Raw genomic sequence first — 20363 nt, 5'->3', positions numbered from 1 at the left:
CCACATACCAGAACAGATATATTTTTGTGAGGTAAACTATACACTTAAAATACTGGCAGTGCTTCAGACACTTTTGAACAAAACCATAATTCTCGAGTATCTGTCCACACAGGCCTGGGGGTTTCCTGATACATTATATGTCTTATTTCTGCCCTGCCTTATCATTTTACTCTCATGACTCCTCAGAATTATCAGAGGATACATAAATTAGAGATAACCGAGGACCTGGTCCATCTGCTTCAGGAAGGTGACACTCAGCAACTCAGCTTAAAATAACACACTTCCTAAGTGTGACCCGCCAGTATGCACACCCACGGGTAAACTCTTGTCCATTCATCAGCCACTCTGTACAGTATGGACTATTACCATTTCCCCATTCACTTAGTGAAAGCAGATTGGAGTTAGGTACTTTTCCAAGAAAATAAAGTTCAGTTCAGTGTATGTTTTTATTTTCAAACTTGACTTTCACAGTATATTAACTTCCATTTGTGTGTGTGTATGTGTGTGTGTGTGTGTGTGCGTGTATTCTTATTTATCAAACCAAAAATGAGTCAGTCTCCCTCCCATCAGTAGTGGCTTTAAGACTCACTGGAGAGATGTGGTCAGTTACCTCTTCACCATTTTTACATTCCCTCTGATCAAACTTTGGTACAATATGATTGAGACTTATACTCTGAAATTGAAAGTAGCTTAATTCTGAGGAAAATACATTCTCTGTATTATTTACATGCAACAGAGTTAAAATGGATTAGTATATTAATGCCATGGTAACAATAAAAAGACATGTTACATCTTATGCATGAGGGCATTTTTGAATGTTTTAACACATTTGACTTATTTTTGGTTTAATGAATGCTGAGAATGCTGCTATATTTAGATTTCCAATGAAAAAATTTAAGAATGGTTATGAAAATACATAGGAGCTTCTAGAGAACTGAAAGTAATAATGCAGAGTTGCCTTTCCTAGTGCAGCTAAATGGCTGACCTCAGCTAAAGATGTTGTTTTCTTTGGGTTCTTGGAGTTAACAAGCTGACCTTGCCATTATACCATTTTGTGAATAACTTGAGAAATTACCTAGATAACCACAACATATACGCTTTTGCTCTCAATTTATAATAGCTATTTCATATGTACATACTAGATTTAAAATGAGGAAAATTTAAAAGTCAAAATAATTTGTAGATTTTGTGACAATGACTTATGTATGTCCAGTATATGCCTTATTTTTAAAGGATTCCATCCTCTACTGAGTCATTTTCTTACTGTTGTTCAGAGAAATTGAGATCTTATTCACAAAGAAAAACATTTTTATAAATTTAACATAGTCCTATTTAAAAATCAAACTGTTGAACTGAAGGTATATTAAACTTTGCACTTGTAAATTGCAATGATTCCTTGGTATGTCATAAAAAACGCAAAGTCAGTAGGCAACTTAATAGTGATCAAGTACTATCAGCATTAACCTAGTGACTTCAGAGAGAGCCTGGCAGCACCCTTCCCGCCAGCAGGAGCCTTGGTTTCCAAGCAGCAGCCCAGTAAACCTCTCTGACAGCTTCGCCCAAGTCCTCAAGCTGCCAGACCATTTTCATGGACCTCGTTACAGGTAGGGAGGGTGGGGGATCTAAGTGTGAATCTAGTGAAAACATCGAGCAGCTGGCCTTTTTAGTCAGTCCTATTCTGAAAGCACATCTCTAAGAAATATTTTCTAAGTCTTTTTTTAAAACAAGAAAAACTCACTTCCCTAGAACGTCTTAAAGATAGTCTCGTCCTGGTCATTTTTATCTTTTATAAATACAAATGAATTAGACTAAGTGCCACATCTTTGGATACATTTCAGAGCAGGGAGTGGGAAATGGTATACAAAAAATACCAACTATAAAATTTTGCATCTACAGGGACAATTCAGGTTCTAAATGTCAAATTAGATCACAAGCTTTTTTAAAAAAAAACTATTACACCAAAAGTTTTATTGCAGTTTTCTATAGGTATTAAACACATTGGAAAATCATTTGACAAGGCATAGGTGCGTTTGTCCCTTGGAATGTCTGTCATCCTCAGAGAATGGCCCCTTAGGGGCTGCCTTAGTCCTTCTGTTATTCTTATGAGATAATTTGGGTTTGTAGCATTTGAGTGTTGTCTTGATGCACTTGGTTGATACAAAAGAGTTATCCACTCAAGGCCAGCAGGCACCTCTGATCTAATCACCAATTCCTGTAGTTCCAATCAGTGATAAACTTGAGCTAAAACAAAACTGAAACAGTGAAAATGGAGAAATTGTGGTGTGAAATGGGAATTTTAACCATGTATATAAAGAACAAATTAGTCCTTGCTTCCAGAGCATAAGTGAAATTTGTTCCTGCGTTAAAAGAAATTTTCTTTGTGAATAAGAGCAAAATGGTCTTTACAGAAGAGAGACTTCATTTAAAGCCATTTCTGTGAACATCTTTCCAAGTTAGAGAATGGATTGAAGAAATAATATGGAAAAGGCAGAAACTCTTGATTTCAGGTGTGCAAAGGGCATCAGCTGAGGGGCAGTTCCCTGCATTGCCTTTGAACAATTGGGCCTTAATTTACATGTAAATAACAATGCTGTGTTCATATCCCTCTTCTACCCAGAGTTGTAGTTGATAAGTCTGTATTGTGTTAAAGTTCAGCTCATGGGTATTACTTTAATATTACGTCCATTTTTTAAGTTGCATGTTTATACTGTTTGCTACAGTATTTTTTTTTTTTTTTTAAGTTTGGGTGAAGGCCATCAGCTGTGTGGAGAAGACAAAACAATCACTATTTATTCTGTATTGCTGCTTTACATTCTCAGAACAAGCTTTCAATGCCAGGACAGTGACTGCTTGAAAGCTGCAGGAGCTCTATTCCAATGCATTTTATATATTTTTAGAAACCAAATAAATGCAGATAACTATTTAGTATACTAATTATATTAAACCAGCAGAAATATAAAGGCAATAAAATATATACATATATATATGGGGAGGGGAAAGATTAAAAATAGGTTTACAGCCAGACATGGTGATAGCCCTAAATGTATTTCTCAATGTTTTTCTTTATTGACCCTAGGAGGATTTGAGTTGCTGCAGCTTTAAACAGAAAATTGCCACCATTACTAATTGTGAATATAAGTCTACTTTTAGTACTGCTTTGCTTATGTACAAATAAAATGTCTGTAATCTGTATTATATGTAATTATTCTTTTGACTTTCATTTCAAATGTATACTTTTTGATTATTATCATGAGCTGTAAAACAAATGATTAATATCTGATATTCTCCCAAATAATAAATTTTCAGGACTCATTGGGGCATTACAATTGCTGGTTTGTTTGTTATATGTTTAATATTGTAAAATATTGTATTTCCTTTAAAAGATGCCAAAGAGAGTAGGTCTGCACATCAGTGACATAGAATAACATCTTTATAAGAGTAATGTTATAACTTAAGAAGCATCTGGGGTAGAAAGTGAATTAAGAAACTGATATACCCTTTTGTTTAAAAAGTACCAAAAACATTATTTTTAAATGAAGCCCTGTATCCCCAGATCTCCTGGAAGCTGTGAGAGGAAGAAGGTAACAACTCCTTGGCGGCCTAGTGACAGGGCAAAGAAGAGCTTCTCAGCCATCTGGGAACTTCTCCCAAGTCCCACAATAATAAGAAACTCATGGGGCATTTATTTGTTTTTCTCAAATTTTATTAATTTGCAAGTTGTTTACATAACTATGTAATTTTATGGGAGAACAACTTTGCCCCCGCTCTCGCCCCCACAGAGCTCCAGTCACACGGCATTTGAATCAAGACCTTCTGGAACTTCCCTGCATCCCATGATAAAGCTACATAGGCTTTATAGTGCCCACCTTCTGCCTTTTAACCATTTTTTAATGGAAAAGTAACATAGAAGTACAAAAATTGGAATCTTTATGTTCTTATCAGTAGGAGTTAGCTGTTGATCAAGAAACTATACACGGAGCATGCTACTATAGAACCAAAGTTTAAATGAGAAAAAAATGTCAGCATGTAAGTCATCCTATTTCCTTGTTTAGGAGATTTTTTTACTTATCCTGTCCTCCTCTGAAGTCATAAGTCTTGTTAACGGCAGATCGAGAGTAAACCCCTGTCCACCTGACCCTCCTCCTCTGGCCCACTCCACGTCCCCTGGGGACGGCTTTCAGAACAGGAGGAGCACGCTGACCACCATCGCCTTCTGCAGTCCTTCAGTGTGCACTGCTGCTGTTGGGGACACCAGCCCGACATTGGTAGGATTTGCTTTGCACCCTAAGGGGGTCCCAGTGTAACCAACGCCACGAAAGGAGTTAAGAGTTGCATGGCTGGAGACACCAGGAGGCTTTACCCCAGCGCAGCCCTCCACAGCCCCTAGAGAAGGGACCCATTGGGAGGCCTCTGGTGCCACTAGAAGGTGGAGATGCGGAGGGCTGGGGTGGCTAAGAGAGAATGTTGATAGGCCTCAGGTCGGAAAGGACCTTGGTTGCCTTGACGAGAAGTTTGGACTTGATCCTGAGAACTGTGGAGGAGAGTTTAGGATGTAAACGAAACGGTCAGATTAGTGCACTGGGAAGGCCCTTCTGGCTGGCCCTGTGGAGGACTGTCTGGAGAAGGGGTCTGATGAGAGGCAAGGAAAGATTGCTTCAGAGATGTGCAGGTGAGCAGGCCTGAGGTGCCAGAGACCAGAACTGAGAGGGTAACTGGGAGCTTTGTGCCAGGAGAAGAGGAGCAACAAAGTGGCTGCAGACATCCCAGGTGGAGAGCAGTAAAAGGACCTGGTGTTTAAGAGGTGAGAGCAGGGCCTCCCTGGTGGCACAGGCAGTTGAGCACAGCGCTGTGAAGCTGTCCGCAGCCTCTGCAGCGCTGGTTCGATCCCCACAGGCCTCGGAGCAACCCACATGGCGAGCAGATCCCTCCTGTCTCACCCGCTGCTCCCCTCAGCAGTGTATTTCGGTCCTTCTGCCTGTTCCCTCTCACCCTCCCGCTCATCTGGCCTGTACCCTGGTTCTTGTATAAATAAAATAAATCTTTAAAAAAAAAAGAGAGAGAGCTGAGAAGAACCAGAACTTTAGGTGCTAGAGAGCTCATCACAGTGAAGACCAGTGGGAACAGTGCTGCAGGTGGGTCTACATCCTGAGTGGTCATGAGGACTCTGCTGGGGTATAAGATTATCCTGGATTGAGGATATACACTTCGTGGGTAGAATATGCATTAAGAGCTTGGTCTTCAACACCCACCATCCACCACCTCCCACCTGCAGTGCGCCCTGCAGCCTGGCCTGGGAGGATGGCATGGACGTGGGGAAATGCCCTTGGCAGCCTTAGATATAACCTTGGATGAACCTTCTCTTCATCCGGGACATTGGAGCACTTTTTCCCAGCATCATGTTTGTGGGCTCTCAGCCAGATTCATCCATCTGCTGTGAGAGTGTGTCCAGAATGATAGAAAGGCCTGACCATGGTCCGGAATAAAAGGAAGTGAGGAGGCTGGACATCAACTCCTCTGTAAGCCCAACCTTGACCATGTTCCTGCAACAGCTAGAAGTATGAAAATCAAATAAGCAAACAGGAAAACTTAGTAATCAATGATTTTTAAAGTATGAGGTAATCACAGAGTTTTAAGCAAAGAATACAATGAGCTTAAGTGCTCTGTAGCAATAAGTAGCACACAAAAATAGGATGGGGAGAGCTTGGAGCTACCCCATGCTCCAAGGCAGCGACTCCGAGCATCGCAAAGGCCCACTTCCACATCACCCCCACCAAAGCGGCCCTGTATGGGAGCCCTTGGATTGTACCGTCCTGGGCTACCTCGACAAACTGAAAATAAGAAGGTCTGCCTTAATTGAGCCCAAATAGATGTCCTTGTAATTTCTCATTTAAGACTACACAGAAGTAATTTTTCATCGATAGTGGCTACATTTTTCATCAATATGGCTACATATTTAAAGCCATCTGCTATAGGGCCTCCACGGTGGCGCAGCGGTTGAGCGCTGGGTTGCGAAGCTGCCCGCGGCCTCTGCAGCGCCGGTTCGATCCCCGGCTGCTCCCCGGCCACCGGAGGAGGGTCCCACAGGGCGCGCAGACCTCTCCTGCCGCCCGCTGCTCCCCTCAGCAGTGTACTTCGGTCCTTCTGCCTGCTCTGCTCCCCTCTCTGGCTCTGGTGAATTCTCTCACCCTCCCGCGCTTCTGACTGTACCCAGTGCATGTATAACCAACCAAACAAACAAAGAAACAAATAAATAAAAAAAAAAAACATGCCTCTATAAAAAATAAATACATAAATTAAAAAAAAAAATAAAGCCATCTGCTATGCCCCCTGATATTTTCATTCCCAGGTTAAATATTCACAGTTCTTCCAAAGAGTGTAGTTTCCAGCCTCTTCTCTCCTGCACATGCTCTAGATCTCTCTCAAATGTGGCAGCCAGAACCCAACACACAGCTCCATTGGTGATTAGTCCAGGTCAGTGCTGAGGAACTTCACTCATGGTTAAGAAGCCTGAAGCTAAACTGGGTGGGTGGGTGTCTGGTTAGTATTTTTGTGAACCATTTTATTGAATCATTGAGCTGATCATTGGCTGAAAGTCCATCTTTTTCACATTTTCTTTCATCAGAGAAATACTAATTTACATTTGTACTTGAGCTAGAGTATGCATGTAGAATCTTAAACCAGAATACTTAACTCTGAGAGTGGTGACTCCCAGAAGGGAGATGTGAGCTTTCATGCTGGATCAATAATAAGGTGAACTTTGTCGGGGGGGTTCCAGGAGCACATGGGTGATGAGGGGAAAGGAGGACCAGGAAGGACTCCAGTGAAGGGGCTGGGTCCATCTCCTGAAGAGTCAGTAAGCTTTGGCTCAGTCCTCAGTCCTAGAATCCTTACCCAGGTATAGCTGATATTCTAAAGGGAAAGACATCAGAACAAAGAAGTATACAATATTTTTGACTGACTAAGGAAAAAACAAAGCAGTGAAGAGCAGTAAAAAGAGCCAGAAGGGGTCTCCCTGGTGGTGCAAGGGGGTAAGCACAGCACTATGAAGCAATCCGCAGCCTCTGCAGCACGAGTTCGATCCCCCACTAGGGCATTGACCCACATGGCGCAGCAGACCTCTCCTGTCTCTCCCATTGCTCCCCTCAGCAGTGTATTTCAGTCAGTCTGCCTGTTCTGCTCCCCACTCTGTCTCTGGTGAGTCCTCTCACCCCCTACACTTCTGGCCTGTACCCCAGTTCTTGTATGCATAAATAAATAAATCTTTAAAAAGCCAGAAGTTGGGAAAACCTGCAATTTTATACAGGTCTGAGAACACCTCTATTAGAAGGCACTGTGGGATAAAGACCTGGAGGAGGTGGCCGGAACCTGAAAGACCTGAGGTGTCCAGTTTTCTGTTTCCAGGCAACTGTCTTACACTGTGCAGGCCTGTCTGGCTGTGAGCCTGTGCCCTTCTCCCCATTGTTCATTCCATCAACCTTCTCAAATCTAATAAAGGGAGATAATATTTGAAAGGTATTTTTAAAGTATTTAAAACCTGAATTGAATTACCCTTAATCCTTCCCAAATTAAAATTAAATTCATAAGTAAAATGTCCTATGAATAGACTCTCTCCCACCCAACCTAGTGGTGAAAGGGATGCTGTATATTACTAGACATCCCCTCCAGATGCAGTGCAGCTTTGTAACCTGAAGATGTGGGGTTTTTTTCCATTCGAGATCTTAGAAACAAGCCATCTGCCCGCTCCAGACCAAAGTCAGAGTCTTTATGGAAGAGATCTGTAAGGAGGCCAGAGACCACTAGGGAGGTTTCACCAGGCACTATGTAAAGACTCCCCAGAGAGACCCTAGGGTGGTGGGTGGCTGAGCAGAACTCACTAAGTCAGGCTAGGAGAAGGAACTGACAGGAGAAGCGGCCACATTGTGCAGGACCTTGGGCTTCTGCAGGAAGACAATGGAGAGCCAGGCCTTCAGAACACAGAGACCCAAGATGGACTGACTTAAAAATGTGGCGATGTTGGTGGCGCAGTGATGAGCTGCAGGGGAAGACAGCTATAATTAGTCCTGCTCACTGTCCAGATCCTCTCTTCCCACCAAAACAAGAGTCAGTCCCTGTGACAGCTCTCCCCACCCTGAGCATAGGTATGATCTAACCTATGGAAGCCCCTCGGTGGACTGGAATGGAAAATTCTATGGCTAGAGTGCAAAACCAGGTACAAAAAGATTGCTTTACAGCTGTACTTAAAATATCCTGTTGTACGCTAATATCCTTCCTGTCACAAAGATAGGAGCCATGTCTGCTTATTACCCCTTTAAGTCTCCCAGGTCCTGGCGCAAGATGTGTACTCAGAAGATATTAAAGGAATGAAAATAGGAATGAATGAATTTCATCTTGCATGTGAAAACAAGAGCTCATTAATCAAGTTAAAATCACTAACAAGTGAGAGACAAAAACAGAGGCTCTGCGGCCTGTCCACCCTGCACTCATCTCTGGGCTTTAGCTTGAGTGCTGGGGGAGGCGGGGAGAAGAAAGCAGGCACTTCTCACCTGCCTTTCTTTCCTCTGCTTGGTGGCCAGTGTACAGCCCCTGTCTGAATATTCAGTTGGCTCCCACTGGGGAGAAGTATGCCTGTTTCTGGTGCTAACCTATGGGCCCATGGCCTGTGCTCATTTAAGAGACATGCACACTGACCTCTCTCACCGCTCACGTGCCTTCAGCTGCATCTCAGGCTCCAGGACACAGACACTCAAGATAGAAACACGGTGTTTGTGTTTCTCTGATGCTCTCAATTCAGGATCATCTCTCATTCCAAATGCAGCAATCCCATCTCTGTCCTAGATACACTTAAGGGGTTACATAAACTGAGGTCAGCCCTTTGTCCACCCATGCCAAGTTCCAGGTCCACTTCCACAGCCCAGGTGCCCCTGCCGCCCTTCCCTCCCTCTTGCCCGGAGCCACATGGCTCAGCAGTTTCCCTCCATCTGCTATATCTGCTTACCTCCCTCTCTTAGGCACACAGCTCCAGCTTACAGAGTTCCTTCTTCAAAATGCCATTAGGCTTTATGTCTTGAAAATAAGCAAAATAAACACGTTTGCCCAAGTGGAAATTACTATAGCGCTCCACATTATAATGTCATCAAGACAAATTCCCAGTCTCAATGGCCCAAAGTTCTTTTACTTGCTTTTTTCTATTTATTACAACTCAGAGAAAAAGCATTTCCAATGACATTCCTCAACCTCTAGTGGACCATTTATATGATTTAGAAAAAGCCTAACTTTCTCCTAACCAACCTGCAGCACAACAAGCGGGTAGAAAGAGAAAGCACACAGCTAAGGCCAGTGGTGGGCCCCCCTTCTGCACTGTTGCCTGGCAGTCTCCCGTCTGTCCCACAAAATTACAGAGGGTCTTGCTCCCAGGGACGGTACTGCAGTGCCCACCACCCGCTCCTGCCTGGTCGTCTGATGCCCTCTACAGGAGGACTTGGTCTTGGCTCTGGTATCCAAAACGCCCTCAGATGAGGCTCCTACGTTACAGAACCAGAGCTCGATCTTGTGACATTGTGACTATCACCGGGAATTACCCCGTTCCTTTAAAATTAGGGATTTGTTTTCATGCTCCTAAATTTCACGAAAAACATTACTGTCTACACTGAGAAATTCTGGTGCCTGGAACACGCACACTTGGAGGGAAGTCCTGATAAGAATATGAGTGTTATGATTTTAGTTTATCTCCACAGCCCCTTGACATATAAAGCTAATTGCCTTCTCATTTACCTTTTGCTCAGGGGCTTCACTTCAAGTCCCATATTTTATTTGACTCTTCCCTAGTGAAGAGAAAACACCTAAAGAACAGAACAAGTTGTAGTGAGAAACAAAGGCTCTAGGCTACTTTATGGTCTTTACTATGTGACCCTGAAAAACGATTTCATTCCTCTGGACTTCCATTTGATCTTCCGTAAAAGTACAGGGCTGGCCAAGATGATTTCCTAAGACTTCTTCAGGTCTAAAAATTAGTCCCCTGTGTCACCCTTCTCTGTTCACATTTATTGCTTAGTATAAAAAGTCGTACAAATTAATTTTATTGCCTAACTTGTCTTTTGTGCCTTTGGATGGTTACATTTCTGAGTCTGTTGCGCTACATTTGCTATAGTCTCTCCAACAGATCAGTGATGTTATATATAAATCCTTCAGGAAAAACAAGGGCACAGACTTCGTGATTATATTTTTACATTTCAAAACAAATGGTTTTCTTTCACTGTCCCCTTTCCAATTATAATTTAGAGTTATCTTCACTCTGTAGAGTCTTTGGTATCCAGCATCAAGAGTAATAATGATCTTTAGCATCCAACAACAAAAGCATTTATTGAGCACTTACTATGTGTCAGACATTCTGTTAGATGCTATGAATATAAACGTAGGCACCCTGGACCTTGTAAAACCAAGGGTAAGAAAAAACATTCCTATCTAAAAAACATTCATGTGCTCCTATCTACTAATTATTCCTGCTCCATCCCAAAGTGGACTTCAAGTATATACTGAATCTACAAACCCTGATGTGGACAAAGAATCTATGGAGAGGCATGTGATCTTTCATAATGTATGGCTGCACCAGTGGATATGTGGCCAACGACCTCAATTCTTAGATGACTACCCTGGCTTCTTTGTCCATAAAATAAGAGAGTTATATATGCAGACTTGAGGCTGGGCTTGGACTACATGATTCTAAGACTCATTCTGTCTCTTACAGGCGTGCGTATTGGACTTAAGTCTCAATTATATAATGATTTTGCTATTAAGAGCAGGACTTCTTCATAAAGACTAGCAAAAAGGAAGCAAAATCCACAGGATCTTCTATTGTTGCAAAGCTTCCATGTAGAGACACCAGATACATGACGAGCCAGGTCTATATTGGATCTATACCAAACAGTTCTCAATTATCTGTATCATTTAAACATAACACATTTATTTCCCAAGCATGGACCATCAATGTCTGCAGTAGCAACAAGTTTTACACTAGGGGGCAGCAGCCACCGTCCAGCAACCTTGCAACACTCCAAAGCTGCAGGGGACCCCCAGAAAACGAAGACTCACCATCTAAGTTTGCTGTTTGTCTTTATATTAATTTGCTTGGCTGAACTACCATTGAAAGAAGGTGGGCCAAGGACTTAAGGTTATCTCTTGGCCAAAAAGAAACAGCAATGAACATACTTTATCGTTTGCAGTCTAACTCATTTCTAAAGTTGACAATATAACAGAATCTGGAAAGCTCATTTAAAAACTGAGTTACTCTGTACAGTATAGTAGTGATTGCTCATTTTTACCTACTACGGATTTGATCAAAGGGAACATGTTGTATGGTTGAGGCTACTTAGCTATAACAATTCTGTAACTTATGAAAATGCTCAGATTTAAAGGGAAACTGAAAATCCACTCACTTAGCTTGAATTCTTAAAGAATTGCAATGTCCTAAAAACAAACAAGAATCAACTAGTCCATATTTTAAAGGAAATAATTTGCAAAGGTGGCTCTGTTTACCAAAACGAGGAAAATTATTCAGTAGCAGAAAGATAATCATCCACTGCCCTATAGATGAGGTAGCTCAAACTTAGCTTGTAGTATTGTGTGCAGTTGTTTCAACTGGATTTTCCAAATAAAAATTTGATAAACAGTGGATTGAAAGTTTCATGAACCAGAAAGCTAAGAACTGCTGTTGTGAATTCCAAACTCTTAGCAAGTTTGCTAAGATTTTCAGCTAAGTCCTGTTAAGAGGCAGGACTTTTTCATAAAGACTAGCAAAAACGAAGCAAAATACAAAAGTTCCCAGCTTATCACAGACCTCCAGCAACTGCCATGGGGCAGTTTTATCCAATGTGGGTATCGGGAAAGTTGCAGGGATGTTTGGTGGTCTATGATTAGAGGCGTTACTTCCATTTAACATAGAGGTGAGTCCAACATGCCAGTCCATGGGGGTGCAGAGCAGCCCCAAACAGTGAAAAGGCTTTGTTCCAGATCCCCCACACTTTTGACTGCCCTGTCTTTAATGTGTAGGTGAGAAGCTTTTGTAAAATTTTGAGCCTAGGGCATAAGTCTAATTTCTGTATAATTGACAAAATTATTTTTTATCATGCTTTTAGTAAAATTGAACGCTTTGGGAATACTACTGAAAAATCAAGGGAAACAAGCTGTTTCATTTAGAAGCCTGCCAGTTGTTTATCATGAAGATGCGTCCCCAACAGCATCTCACCTTGTGGGACTCCGTGACCAACAGGACACGCTGTTCAAGTGTACATTCAGCGCTCTTGATTCCTGGAGGAGCTAAGTGTACATGTAGATAGATCTTTTAGTCTTTATTCAAAATGTCAAATATAAAACAAAGAGGCAACCTAGGCACTTTCCTACATCTCTTAAATTCCAACACAGTCATTATCAATGGAAGCATCTGGCCCCCTCCTTGTGGTTTCTAGTGCAGCAACAGCTGTGTATTTTCATTCTTCTATATATGTCTTTCCTTTTATTTCTCCTTTATAGTACAGTGCTGGCATTTTTCTTAATGTGCAATGTAGACCATTTTCTATTGATTTTCTTTTAGAGTAGTAAAGGAGTAAAAGTATGTTATAAAAATGGTCTACCCTTGGACCTCACAAGTTTGAAAGCCAAGACTATCGGGGGCCCCCGTCCTTTTCATCTCTCTCTTCTCTCCCGATTATTCCCCTGGCCACTCGCACAGAAGAGAATGATTAGTAATGAGAAATCACTAGCAGCTAGGCCAGCAAAGAAAATTTTATTCTGATTAATAATTTTCTAAAAGACAGTTGCAAGTTGAGTATTCTTATATGGTGTGGATGTAAATACAGGGCTGCCAAAAGCACATGTTAATCATTATTTCAGTAATTATAATATTAAGTGTTACTAAGTACCTAGTAGATGGAAGGCATTTTGATGTTAAGCAGATAATGTCTAAATAGCACCAAAGACATTGCCACCCAAAAGAAAAATCTCTTTCTTGGGCCTCCCCTGGTGGCACAGTGGTTGAGTGCTGGACTGCAAAGCTGCCCGCAGCCTTTGCAGCGCTGGTTCGATCCCCGGCCACCGGCTAGGGTCCCACATGGCACAGCAGTCCTCTCCTGCCACTCCTGCTGCTCCCCTCAGCAGTGTGTTTCGTCAGTCTGCCTGTTCTGTTCTCCGCTCCGGCTCTGGTGAATTCTCTCACCCTCCTGCTCTTCTGACTGTACCCAGTGCTTGTATGGATATTTAAATAAATAAATCTTAAAAAAAAAAAAAAAAAGAAGAAAAGAAAATCTCTTTCTGGAAACCAGCAACATGGATTTAACATGAATGTTATTAATACAATAGGTGACAATAGGCGACAAAACATCTCAGTGAAATTTTCAACTATTTCAGATATTTAACCTGTGTCTTATCCAGCTCAGGTAGACAAGGTCCCAATAAGCCAAGTCAGTAGATACATAAGAAAAAATAAAGCTGAAAATTAATTGAATTTTCTTCATATTAGAAGAGAACAATTTTTTTAAACAGTATTAAAATACCAATCAAATGGTGAGAGCTTCATAATTTTTTATCTAAATATACACTTATGAATCAAAGTTACATGACAGTGAATTGACTCCACCTTTAAAGCTCTTGTGTATGACTTTGCAATCAAACTCTAGCAAACTTAGTCATAGAAAAAAGACCTCTGCAATTATCAGAAATGGAGTAAATGTTCTATGGAGATTTATTCTTTCCTCCAGGTAGACACTAAAATCAATAATGGAATAACAGCAAGAGTCACAGAGCCCTGGGAAGGTGTCTGTGTGACCTGTAACCGGTGGCTTGACCCCTCAGTGCCTGTCCTAATAAGGTAGAACCTACGTTATGAGTAAAACAAGTCTGTCCACAATCTGTGCCCAGCTGATATGGGAAGTGCCTCGGCTATCACATGACCAGCTTCTGCGCCCCAGACATGAGCGATGCCAACCAGACCTGAGTATAATTATGCAAGCGTGTTGGCCCGCCTGGGAACCCTGGGATGCCCCTGACTTACATATTCACTTGTTTCAGTTAGGAAATGGAAGATGACTGTGGATGGTAGATATCACAGTGTGTTACCCAGCAACAGATTGCAGTTCCTGAAGAAATTCTGAATTACCTCATTAGCAAAACAATTTCCTGATAGGTGGCTACTGCCTCGACCACAGTGAATCCAAGAACTCATGATCCTCTGACCCAGAAAAAATGCTCGTGAGAACTGATTAGATGGCAAGCCACCAAGGAAACGAGTTTTACAGCCTATCAGGTGACTAAAGATCAGTCACCCTGATGGGGGAGCAGGACTAAGGCATTATTCATGGGGATGCAGACCCTGGAGAGAGTCTGGGCTGGTGCAGCTGGAGGACAGCTCATGGTCCATGGAAGCTCCATCTCTGCCTCCTAGTCTTCCTATCGCACTGGACTTAGAACTCACCCAGGAAGAAATGCAAATCCCAGGAGATTTTGAATTCTGGCATCTCATCCTTGTAACTGTCCCACCAGTATACTACTCTCATTCGAATCCTCTTCTGTACAGATGAGAAAACGGAGATTCAGAGAAGTAACTCCTATGGACGCAAAGCTGACAAGTAAGACTCAAGCCAGGCAATTTCTTTTCAGATTCCAAGCACTTGACCTTGATGCTAGTGTGCTTTCCAGAAACCGTTTCCAACTCAGGCTTCCTTAGCATTTTATTTAATTAATTAATTAGCTTTGAGTTACTCAAAGCTCCAAGTAACACTGGGGCCCTTATATCGCCACCATCTCCATTAAATAAGGAAGCAGATTTATAAAGCGATTTTCCCAAGTATTCACAATTACTTCATAAAGCTTGAATTTGCACCCCAGGTCTTCTGAATGTAAGTAGAAGCTACAAGAGGAATGCCCTACCAGGATGTGGCAGGCCATGTTGAGCACCCAGCTTAAGGGGAAGTGTTCTGAGCTGTCTTCACTCTGTCTGCCCAGACAATGCTTCAACTGGAGCAGTGTCCTCTGATGCTAAGCTGCCTCCTCACTGCTGAGTGTGTGTGGTCTAGATATAGTTCCTACTGACAGGTAGCATTGTGTAATTTGCAAGTGTTTGCTCTGTTCAAGATGGATGTTGGAGAGGAGCAATAACCTTAAAGCATCCTATTAAGAAACAGACTGGTGGAAATCCCTCCCACCTCCTGGGGTTAATAAGCAAGATGCCAAGACCTAGGATGAGGTCACAAGACCTTCCATCCCCTTCACGTCTCTGCTTGGGGGGGAAATGCCATCTTCAGGCTGACTCCACTACTTTGTCTAATCTAATAACCTGTTGCTTACTTTGGGTCTCCAAAGGTCTGGTGGTGGGAGGGATGCTAAATTGGGAGGGATTTGTTCCATATGAGGCAGGAAATACCTGCATGGATCTCTGCTGAGGTTTACTCCACTGAGCTGGTCGAGCGCCTAGAGTCAGTCACCTCTCACCATTTTACCACATTTCCGCCTACAGGGTGCTGGATCTATTTCCCCCAAAAAATTTTCCCCCTCAATTATAGAACATAAAATATTTATTCCTTTGGTCTCAACTATAAAATTTAGTTTTGCTATTTTTGTGCCTTTTTATAATGAATGTTGAGTGTATAAATGTAGAGTGAATAAAACTTCCTCAAAACAAAATTCAACCCATGAAGTAAAAGTAACACAGTGCTTTTCTTAATTACATAATAATAAGTTGTGAGCACCATAACACCACACAATTTTAGCTGTGCCCCATATTAGCAACATAAAAAATGTGGAAGGGCCTCTTATAACTGAATGGGTAAATGGATGAATGGATTAATTTTTAAAATATTTACTGAGTGCCAGCTATGGTGGTAGGCATTAGGGATACCCAAGTTAGTAATTAACTGAAACCCAATAACCCACCCTCAACATCAATATAAATATACCATCAGTATAATTTCATGAGCAGGAACAAGAAATTAAGTACATCAGAAGTACTGCTCCACTTTCTAGTGGTGGTTTAGGACAGAACCTGCAGTATCTCTCAGATATGCCTGTATACTTTGTCCATCTCTCTCTTGTTCCCTGTACAAAAAGATATATTCCTGTTTGTATTATCACTCATATTAATAATTCACATTAGTAATATGTTATATAACTATAATATGTTTCATTACTAGTTTCGACTGAACCAGTTGTGAGTACATTGTGCACAACATAGCCCTTTATCCAAGCCATTCAGCATGTATGTCATAAGAACAAGGAGTTCTTTCAAAACCACAATATAATGATCAATGATCATTTCATTTTAAATGTGTTCATTTTAACATGAACACACTACTGGGATTTCTGCCTTTGTCCATGGTGCAGCACTGGTACTGGCCCTCTTGCCTAAACTGTAAAACTACACAAACTGTCCATGGCAAGTTTGTGTTTTCAGACACAGGAGAGAAAGCAACACAAGGCAGAGCAGGTTACATGCCCCAAGTCCATCCCTACAGGCAGGGAACTATCTGCAGTGAGCCTTCCACCTGCTTTCTACCTGACTCACTATCCAGAGAGCAAGGCAGAGATCTGGGATCCACGCGGAGAACAGTTCCTCCAAGCTGAGGACAAGAGCTGGGTGGCTGAAGTGCTGGAATCCACAAGGCAGGGCCCCAGAGAGACAGGGGCGGGCTGCTCATCTATGTATCATCCGGAGTTCATCCTGATCCCTTTAATTCCAACCTCAGATCCCCAGGATTTCCCCTACTATGTATTTCTGGCTCTCTTAGAAACCTGGTTTGATAGCAGACAGACAAGGTGAGTTATTTTCAGAGCCAAGGGTCTTAGCTGAGGAAGCACCTGCCAGTGGTGATGTGGGCAAAGGAGGGGTGTGGACCCACAATCAGGAGTGCAGAACTCTTAAAACCAATGATGCAAAATCCAGAAAACACTGGATCTGGTGAGAGTGCACCAAAGATAACCAGAAATGGAGAGAGTAGATGTTTATAGTTCCAACCATATTCTCTCACCCCAATTCCAAGATATTTTGTTGTAGTTTATTGAATTAATTCAATAATTACTTCCTAGCACAGCATTTTTGCTCCTGAGCTCTTTGCTGCTATTCATTTCTTTGTGGTCTGGTGTCCATCCCGCTGTAATTTTTTCAAGAAGGGTTTATGGGTTTGGTTTTTCTTGGTTCAGTGATTTGCACCCTTGGCTCCATATTGTAATGATCTTGGGGGCCTACTGACTCAGCCTCATCTCAGACCAATTCAATCAGGTTCTCTGACGCTAGGATCAGTGCCACAGTATTTTTTTTTTTAATTCCTCAAGTGATTCTAATGAGCAGACAAATATCTCCAATCTCAAATTACATAAACAGGCTCTCTTAGGGAAAAAGTTAAAAAAGACAAAAGAAAGTTGCAAGCAAGATTCAAAGAAATCGTGTGATTTGAGAACCACTGCTTTAAGTTCTTACAGATTTGACAATGCAACTGTGCTGTCTCTACCCCAGAGATGACTTGAAAAGGGTCTTAAAAATTACATCCCATTTTCATTCTCTCAGAACTTTAGCATGCATAAGAATTGCCTGAAAATCTGTTTCAAGGCAGATTGTGATTCAAGAGAGATGGAGTAGACACTAAGATTATGCATTTCTAGTAAGTTCCCAGGCAAAGCCAACATTGTCTATTCGATGTTGTATAGACCTTACTCCCCTGTTATCAACTCCCCTGTCCTGAATTTACTCTGGAGTAATCTAGAACTACCCGAATTGACCTGTGTTTCCCTTCTGGGTGGCCTGCTTTCTCTGTCTGGCTGTGCATATGATTCACTAATTTTGGACACTTGGATTTACTTAGGTTACAGGAACTAACAAAGTATAGCATGAAGAATCCCACACTGGTATTGTGTTTGCTTCTGAACTTTTATTTTTTGGCTCTAGTGCTTGTGGAGTTCCTGAGTTCCTGCTCTCCAGAGGACTTCCAATAGGACTGGCACAATAGTGGCTGAGATCCCTCTTTCCTCATGTATGCATTCATTTTTAAAATGAGTATTTTATGCCCAAAAATAGATGACTGGATCAAGAAGATGTGGTACATATACACCATGGAATATTACTCAGCATTCAAAAAAGATAAACACATGCAATTTGCAGCAACATGGATGGCGCTGGAAGGGATCATGCTCAGCGAAATAAGCCAGAAAGCAAAAGAAAAATACTGGATGGTCTCACTCATAGCAGGAATCTAGAAAACTTAAATAAGGGACCAGGAAAATGAATAACTATAGGAAAGTGAAAATCAGAATCAACAAAAAACTATGAAACAGAGACACTTTTGGGGGGTGGGGGGCGGGAGGGGAGGGATTGGGATCAGAATGGGGGGGTTACAATTGTATGGGGAATATAAAAATAAAATTTATTATTTAAAAATAAATAAATAAATAAATATAAAAAATAAAGAATATATGGAACAATTCTAATAAAATATAAAAGTAAAAAATAAATAAATAAATAAATAAAATGAGTATTTTAAAATACACATCACTTGAGGTAATGGGAAAGAGTGCAACCAAGAGAAATAGATTAAGACAATGTGAAACCATATATATGAAAACAGACAATATGAAAGTAAAGATCTCACAGAATTAGTATCAATAATCTCCATTAATGCAAAAAAAAAAATGTACTAGTGATGGCTGGCAGAAAGGGAGTGGAGGCAGGAACAGAGTTTTCCTAATTTTAGTGTTCTTTGCACAAGTCACAATTGGAGCTAGATTGACTGACAGATAATATACAAGAGAAAAAGCAGAAAAACTATAGTGTATAAAAGGAGGTGGAAGAGAATAAAGATTTAAATATGCTGCTAAAGGATTCTCGAAGACTTATGACCAGTTAAAAGCTGAAAATTAAGAAATCTTAAAGAGGTAAAACTTTAAACCAGGAAAATAATAAAAACTTATAAATTTGGGTTATAAAATAAGCAGAATAAAGGTAAGGGCAAGAAAATAAAATGCAAAAGGAAACTAGAAAGTTAAGATAAATTAAAATTGAAATTAAAATGAAGTGTTATGAAATAATTAAAAACAGATAAAACTCAAAATAAGGTTGAAAAGCAAGAGGACAATAAGAAAGAAAAAATAAGGATATGAGAGGTTTTAAACATGAGAGTAAAATTAAGATAAATATAATTAAATATTTTATACAGATTTAAAAATAGCATCAATGGACTCCCTGGTGGCCTAGGGGTAAGGCTCAGCACTATTACCTACCGAGGCATGAGTTTGATCCCTGCCAAGGATATAATCCACGTAGTATAGACCTCTCCTATCTCATCCGCTGTTCCTCTTAGCAATGTAAATCATTAGATCCGCCTGTTATGCTCCCCACTCTATCTCTGATGATCCTCTCACCCCCCCACCTGTGTCCTACACCTCAGTTCTTCAATACAAAATTAATAAAAATAAAAATATTACAGAGGAAGAGAAATATGTCTTGAAACATACAAGAAGTAAGCGGGCATGGTGCTTTTCTCTCTTTCTGCCTATGAAGTAGTGGCAGTCAGACTTGGGGTAGAAGCCTGAGGGGACAGAGATCAATGAGACACCTTGGCCCTGGAGGCCTCCCCCAACACCCCTCAGCAGGTATAAAAGGCCAGCTTCCACCACAGGCATCTGAGAAAACACCTCCAGGTAGTGACCCAGCACACTCACAGTTGGATGCCAGCCACTTGACCAGGAGAAACTCCCTAGCCTGCCAGCTACATTCTCTCCAGGATTATCTCCTCCAAATTTAGCCCACACTCAGAGTCAGGGAAACTACTGTAGACCAATAACCTACAAAGCATCAGGTGTCAACAGTTATGTACGTGTCCACAGCAGCAGAGGAACTGAGACAAGACACAGCCTCCAGATCAAAAAGGCATGTATTCAGCAAATAGTCCTTATACGACTTCCAAGTCCCTGGCTGTGTACTTGACTCCGTGATGCATGGATCACAGAGCTCCCTAAGTAGTTTCCTGAACAGATTTCCACTGAGAGGAAAGGAGAGTGGCATTTCACTAAATTGTTTTAGTACATTCCCAAAGATACACCAGAGGGGTGGTGTGGAACAACAGGAGGGCCAATTTCTCTGGGCAGCCCAGGAAGGGAGGTGAGGTGTAGGAGGAGCCAGGCTGGAGGGCTTGGCCTCTGGGAGATGAAGCACCAGGGGCTGAATTTCCTGGAGGAAGAAGGGATTCTCGGAGGGAGGCTGGGCGGGCGAGGGTAGAAACTAGGGTTGGTGGCAGGTGCCAGCATGATAAGCAGCAGCATTTGTGGGTATGGGTATGGGAGACACACAGTTAATTACAACACAAAGTGAAGAGCCCCAGTCTGACTTTGAG

The sequence above is a fragment of the Talpa europaea genome, assembly GCF_964194135.1.
Source record: "Talpa europaea genome assembly, chromosome: 15".
NCBI lineage: Eukaryota > Metazoa > Chordata > Mammalia > Eulipotyphla > Talpidae > Talpa > Talpa europaea.
This window is presented reverse-complemented; position numbering follows the sequence as displayed.